Raw genomic sequence first — 7,672 nt, forward strand, 5'->3', positions numbered from 1 at the left:
AAGGTGGATGGAGGTTATGTTTTCACCCCTGTCTGTTGGTCTGTCTGTTTGTTTGTGAACAGGATGTCTCAAAAAGTTATGGACGGATTCGGACTAAACTAGGTGGATGAGTCGGTTAGGTGACACGAACAAGCCGATTAAATTTTAGTTCAGGTCCGAATCCAGATCCTGCCTATCAGTAGGATACAAAACGTAAACTAATCAGCCTGGCGGAGGTATTCGCTCTACCGAGTAGCCATTCTAGTTTTGGATGGGACAGTATCAGCTATGGCAATGAAAACCTGAATTGATAAAGAACGTTTTGTTATACGTTTGAATCATGCTATTTTAGTAAGCAATTTAATGTTTAATTGACATTTTTAAATTGTGTGTTACGTTTCTGAATTTTGCAATGTTGTTCCAAAGAAGTTCACTGATCTTGTGCACGAGGGCTATGGAACCACATGCTTGCAGAATGGAGACCGAGAACCAGTTAATCAATGGAAGGTTAATTCACAAAACGAATTCGCTTGTTGAAAAGAGGCTATCGTGATAAGATCAGTGGTAATATTGTTTGGGAACATTCGGTGTGCAGCGATGTCTAAGAGTGTCCAAGAGATTTTGATTTGAATATCCATCCACAATCTTCAATCCGTCAGGTGCCACGGAGTTGGAGTAGGCTGCAGGTAAAGCAGGTATTATTGGTCCATGTCTTTTTAGGAGCCAAATTTACAATTGGCCAGGGTACTGGTGATAGATAACTCAATTACCAAGCTTCCATGAAATTAGAAATCCAGACATGCAACTTCCATGCACCAGCAATCGATAGTAGAAGAAGGATCACGTTTCATATGAGGATGAATGTCAACATCACTGTGATGCAACACCCAGTCCGTGAAGTTCCAGTCGAACAGTTTATAGTGGGGTTGGGGAATCAAACAGACGAGAGTTCTCAAAGGTAAGTGTGCTACCTCTGCACCTACCCGTCAGGACTAACCAGCCACATTTTTTTATACTTTCAACATCGGATCGCTATTGAGTGTAATGGGTTGGTCACCATGATTGCGAAGTCAAAATTGCGGATTGCTTTAATCAGCCATTTTCCTCTTCTGAATTTCATGAATCCTACAAGCTTATAAGTTTGGGAAAGATTTATGTTTATTTCATCTGCATTCATTTTAAAAACTCAGGGTCAATGGTGCAACCCTGGACAGTAGACCTTCCCTCAGCATGCACGCATGTTGTAATTGTAAGTGAATTATCGTGTCGTTTCGCAGATTATGATAATGATATATAAGTCATGGCCGCAAGGCACACATGAAACTAAAGCGTTGTTTGTGAGAAAAAGCGACACCATACAGACCCCTCAGAAGCATATCATGGTAATTAGAGGCCATTAGACAACCACTCGTAATGAGCGCAAGATAAACAGAGTTTAAGGGTTTTAGCGAGATGAAGGCGGGATGGCGACGCGACGCCATATTAGCGGCCTGGCCTGCGGGCCACGCAAGGCGCGTTAATTCCACAGGACGCGCCTTGCTTGACCCAAGCACACCGAACAACATCGGATTGTGCTCTCGTAAATTCAGGCATAGTTGCTGTATTTTTCCCCCTTATTGTGTAGATATAATCATGACCTCATTTTGCTTTCTTTATGCTGTCTCATATCGGGCTGCCAGTAATATAGGTTAGAGCTACTTGCCTTTGAAGTGACTAATCTGACTAAAACGATTCCTCTGGTCCTTCACAGGCAGGGATTTGCGCTATGCACTACCCATCCTTTTAGAATGGGGCTCGAAGGTATCTGTTAGTCCAACAAGATGATACAGAGATTTCTAGGTTGTATTCGACTCCCACACTGGCCGTGACACTGTTGGATTTGTGCTTTGCAAGGAGGGCGTTGCATCAAAAAGTGCGCCGTCCATCGGGTGGACGTTAAGCCTGGTTGTCCTGTCTGCTAGTATTAGTTGGTTGTGTGCGTTAAACATGTCATGGTGTCTTTCACGATGAGTAGGTGAGTCATTGCCAGCACACCGAATAAATTACAATATCCTGCCCAAATCAGCTCCAGACGAATGGCAGGCCTGTCCAGGTGGTTAGTGGAAGATATGTACCAGAACTTACCCCACAGCCGACCCAGTAAAATGATGGGCTTCGTTGTGGAATTAAATGTAGTAGTAGTTGAGGTAGTAGTAGTAGTAATAACAAGTAGCAGAACATTCAAAGTACACCACCCCCATGCCAAATAAATAAATTACAATCGTCGGGGGCACCTTCAGCACCCGGTGATGCCACCTTGCAGCACATGGAGTCAGAATTGGGAGGGAGTGGTGTACAATAATTGATTGATTAATTGCATAATTAAAATAAATAAATGATAATGGTAAAATAATTAATTTCTTACTCAATTGGCAAATAGCATCCCTAAACCACCACTGTTTCATCTGAATCTGGAACTTTTTGCAAATAAGTAATTAATCGAAAAATTAAATAAATAATTGATAAATCAATAAATCAAAAATACCCTTTTTAGCCAAATCACTTGTTTACTGTCATGTCCAAATATAAGTTTCCAATCTCAAAAGGTGCCCGAGATGTTGCCCAGATGAGAAATAAAATAAATAAATAATCGTTAATAATTGAGTAATTAATCAATTAATTGAGTTATCAAAAAATAAAAAAGAACATTTTTGCCAAAGAACACAAAATAAACACTGTCCAAAGAACACTTCACTTTTGTCCCCAAATTTTAGCTTCCTAGCTCAAAGGATGGCTGAGATATTGCTCGGAAAGCAAGAAAGAAAATAATTAATCGATTAATTGATTTAATCAATAAATCAAAAATACTCTTTATAGCCAAATCACTTGGTCACTGTCATCTCCAAATATCAGCTTCCTAGCTCAAAAGGTGCCTGAGATATTGCCAGGATGAGAAATAAAAATAATGAAGTAATTAATCAATTAATTGATTAATCAAAAAAGTAAAAAATAACATTTTTGCCAAAGCACATCCTCACTTTTGTCTTCAATTTCAGCTTCCAAGCTCAAAGGATGGCTGAGATATCGCCTGGATCTGGACAAACAAACAAAAAAACAAACAAGAAAACAAATGGAGTGAAAACCGAGTACTCCCTTCCTTCTGTGCCTGGCTATGACGTCATGTGTATGGAATTGGAAAGGAGCGGTGTGCAATAATAGACGATGGTGGCTTATATTTGCTAGCATCAAATGAGACCATTTTGTGCAAGTACCCTGAACACCCTTTTGGACTACTTGACAGGGGCAGAACCTCAGGAGGGTTTGTGGCGGTTGCCCCTACCCTCCACCCACCCCCACTTCATCCCCACTTTGGAATGAAATAAAATAAAGAAAATAAATGGTGATGAGCAAGTCAAGTGTGAAGCAGAACGATAACTTGCTATTTGCTCAGTGTACAGCTCTGGTTGGTCAAACCCATTACTAAAAGGTGAAGTGTGTGTGTGTGTGTGTGTGTGTGTGTGTGTGTGTGTGTGTGTGTGTGTGTGTGTGTGTGTGTGTGTGTGTGTGTGTGACATTTCATTTGAAAGGGTTCCCACTGTCATGTATTAATAAAAATAGTACTGTTGGAAAGCTAATCAATTTCCTTATTTGAAAGCTAATAATCTATTTACTTCATTGGAAAGATAATAATCGATTTACTTCATTGGAAAGCTAATAATCGATTTACTTCGTTGGAAAGATAATAATCGATTTACTTCATTGGAAAGATAATAATCGATTTACTTGTTTGGAAAGCTAATAATTGCTTTACTTGTTTGGAAAACTAACAATCAATTAACTTGGTTGGAAAGCTAATTTTTTATTTCTTTGTTTGGAAAATTAACAATCAATTAACTTGGTTGGAAAGCTAATTATCGGTTTCCTTGGTTGGAAAACTAATAATCGATTAACTTGGTTGGAAAGCTAATAATGGATTAACTTGTTTGGAAAGCTAATAATGGATGAACTTGTTTGGAAAGCTAATGATTGGTTGCCTGGTTTGGAAAGCTAATAATGGATTAACTTGTTTGGAAAGCTAATAATGGATTAACTTGTTTGGAAAGCCAATAATGGATCAACTTGTTTGGAAAGCTAATGATCGGTTGCCTGGTTTGGAAAGTTAATAATGGATTGACTTGTTTGGAAAGCTAATAATGGATTAACTTGTTTGGAAAGCTAATGATTGGTTGCCTGGTTTGGAAAGTTAATAATGGATTGACTTATTTGGAAAGCTAATAATGGATTAACTTGTTTGGAAAGCTGATAATGGATTAACTTGTTTGGAAAGCTAATGATCGGTTGCCTGGTTTGGAAAGTTAATTATGGATTAACTTGGTTGGAAAGCTAATAATGGATTAACTTGATTGGAAAGCTCATAATCGATTTACTTGGTTGGAAGCTCATAATCAATTTACTTGATTGGAATTCTAATAATCTATTTACTTGGTTGGAATGCTAACAATCGATTTACTTGGTTGGAATGCTAATAATCGATTTACTTGGTTGGAATGCTAATAATCGATTTACTTGGTTGGAATTCTAATAATCTATTTACTTGGTTGGAATCCTAATAATTGATTTACATGGTTGGGAAGCTAATCATGGATTTGTTTGATTGGAAAGCTAATAATCAATTAACTTGGCTGTAAGGCTAATATAATCGATCTACTTTGTTTTAAAGCTAATAATCGATTTCCTTGGTTGGAAAGCGAATAATCAATTTACTATGAACAAAAATTTGGCCATATATTCACAATGACACCTGTTTGTATAGCCCATGTTTCTGGGATCGAGAAAGAATCGATACCTAGAGCTTCAATGCAGCATTTTCTGCTATCTTAGAATAAAAAAAATGTCATGGTTGGAAAGCTAATAATCGATTTAGTTGGAATAAATATTAGTGTCCATTTAATTGTTAACATAACTGTTTCAAAAGCCCCTCTTTTTATGATTGAAGAAGAACCGGGAATGGGAGCTTTATGTAGCGGTTCCAACGGTCGAATTTATTATCCTGCCACAGCAGGAACTCTTTAGATTTAAGGACACGGGAGGAGCACACAAACGGAAAATGGTAATACTTCTCTAAGCAATAGAAAACTAGATTTCATTGAACACATTACCCTGCACAGTGTTCAAGCATATGCAGTACAGTGCTTAAATTTTAATATAATAATGACTTTAAAGATCGTTTAAAAAACCTATAAGTTTAGCACAACTGAAGCAGTCTTATACACCACCCTTATACAGTACACTGTAAAAATAATACAATGATGAGTAACAGTTTAAGAGATGGTGGCTTTATTGATGACCATATAATGCAGCATGAATTGGCATCATACATAGCCATATCGGCTGTCTCTTCTTGATCCAAATACTGCAGCCTTTCACATTCCACACCCATTTCCCAGGGGCTGCGCTTGACAGCTCCTATTACATACACCACCCTATAGAACACATCCAGGTATTGCAAAACTGGAGGTTATTGGAAGTATTCGGCCAAGAACCTCAAAAACATCCAATTTGTGTTCTACAGTGTTCAAGTATATAATTCAATTTAAAGAAAGGTTAAAACAGGTTTAAAAGTGTAGAAGTAAATTGATTTTGGGTTTTACCACCATTTTACCCAATGTCTATTACATCACCCTATCTCACACATTACATTAGTTATTTGTGCCTGTTGTATGTATCATTTATAACATCCTTAAAAACAGTAAGTTTCCTGTTTGGAATGATTTTAAATTTTGTTTGACTGCCAGGTAAGCAGACAGAGTTAAAAAAATAAACTTATCTCACTCCTGTCTGCTCATGTGCGATTGGGATGAAATCAGAGACAAAATACTATTCAATGGCAGATTTGTCTTCCAATTCATGTTCCAATTCATGTTCAAAGTATAACATTCAATTTAAATAATTGTGGTTCGATCATAAACTGATAATACAGACAGACAGATGGATGGATGGATGGATGGATAGGCATAAACCAATTGCTTAACCCCGCTTTTCGCTTCACATGTGCGTGCTAATTATATTACTGTACGTGAAAGAGGCACACAGTGAACAACAACCACAGCCACAACAACAACATTTACATGTTATAAAAGATCCTTTTTCGTGTGTTTTACTTCATTTTTCGTTCTCATTCACACACACGTACATAGACATGCAATATGTTCGTGAATTATAACATTCTTAGATTTCATTTTTTCATTTCATTTTTTCATTTTTTCATTCAATGTCCATAAGTGTCAAATTAATAAACATATCTGTAAAAGTTACTCATTTCCTGCTTCATGACCATTGGGAATCATTTGGTTTTTTTTATTCTTTACCACACAGGTAAAATGTCGAAGAGTTTTAGAAACATTTCATCAAATTATGGCCCAGCACTTTATTACGTACACAAATATAGTAAAATATTTGACCGAAAGCATGAATTCCATTCAGGATCTTTCCTTCACTTGTCTTAATTACTCCTCACTGTACCCAATCTTCTTTCCCTTCTCCCCACATTCATCCATCACTCCCATAATTTGCTTTCTCCCTTCTACAATACTTTACTGTCTTCCTTTCCTCATTTTTCAAAAGTATATTTTCAATACAGCCCCACACTTAATGAGATTCTATGATGTTCCTCGTGTATGATTCTCAGAAGAGTAATGTTTTGAGTTTCTTGGCCTCCACAGCATCAAGAAGAGCTAGTTGGATAGCTCATGAACAAGCCTACAACAATGAGGCCATTGCATACTATGAGCAACTTGAAAGTACCAAGTGAGGATTTCACACTGTGGATGGTACTCACTGAGACCAGCTAAGAGATGTGGTCATCCCAGAACATTTAATGGCATTGGGTGATACCTGGAAATTTCAAGAAGTAGACCGTTGTGAGGGATTGGTGACAGATTCTGAGCTGTGGACTTGACAGATGGACCATTTAGACTTTCGAGGGAGAATACGGTGAGTGCATGGATCATGCCTGTGATGATAAAACGATGTTAGATGTTTTGAATCAGGATTCAATGGTTTCTACAGTACATTGGATATCAACAGTTTTTTTCTGTGCTGAAGAACGAGGAGGCAAGTTATCACTGCTACACTTGGAGAATTCCAAATTCTTGCCACCTTTGTTCAAAGGTCAGGCCAAGCCAGCCATTTCATGAAAGACTTGCACCAAAAACTTTCCCGGCTGACCCCAGAAGTAGTTGTGAATAACTGTCTCGTTAAAGATGAACAAGTGTTAGTGGAAGAAGCTTATGCTGATATCCCACACCACCGTTACATGCAAATGTAAAGCTCAGTCCAGTGAAAGTGCTGTGCTCAGCAAATTATTGTTCAAACAGAGGAAAAAGGATGGTTTTATTAAAAAAAAACTTTTTTCTTTCTTTTGAATAAAAGACTGTGACGACTTTTTCATAAATAAAATGAGTGAGGGTTTGATGGGCACCTAGAGCCAGTTGATTGTCACTGCAAGGTTTATTTAAGTCCCAGACTTATTCTTTCACATCATTGGATGGGGGTGCGACTGTGCCACTGATGCAGTGCCCCCTGTAATTTGAGCAGGCATTTGGAATGTGTTCAGGGTGCCTGCCAGTAACAGCTCACCTACTATTTGTGAAGGCCGCTGTGGGATGTTTAACGCCCACCAACTAATGTCTGCAGAGAGCACACCCAGTTTAGC

General features: G+C 38.0%; 1 long non-coding RNA gene across 2 annotated transcripts in view; it reads left to right on the plus strand.

Moving 5' to 3' along the window:
* The window catches only part of LOC147023490 (uncharacterized), a 153,521-nt gene extending 146,101 nt beyond the window's left edge, over positions 1–7,420 (plus strand). For both annotated transcript variants that reach the window (XR_015060214.1, XR_015060213.1), the window contains one exon: positions 6,681–7,420. This is a non-coding gene — a long non-coding RNA (uncharacterized LOC147023490). The remainder of the gene's footprint in view (positions 1–6,680) is intronic.
* Positions 7,421–7,672: the final 252 nt, after the last annotated feature.

The sequence above is a fragment of the Eptatretus burgeri genome, chromosome 7 (genome assembly GCF_056783735.1).
Source record: "Eptatretus burgeri isolate ZD-2024b chromosome 7, Ebu_testis_v1, whole genome shotgun sequence".
In the NCBI taxonomy this organism is placed as follows: Eukaryota; Metazoa; Chordata; class Myxini; order Myxiniformes; family Myxinidae; genus Eptatretus; species Eptatretus burgeri.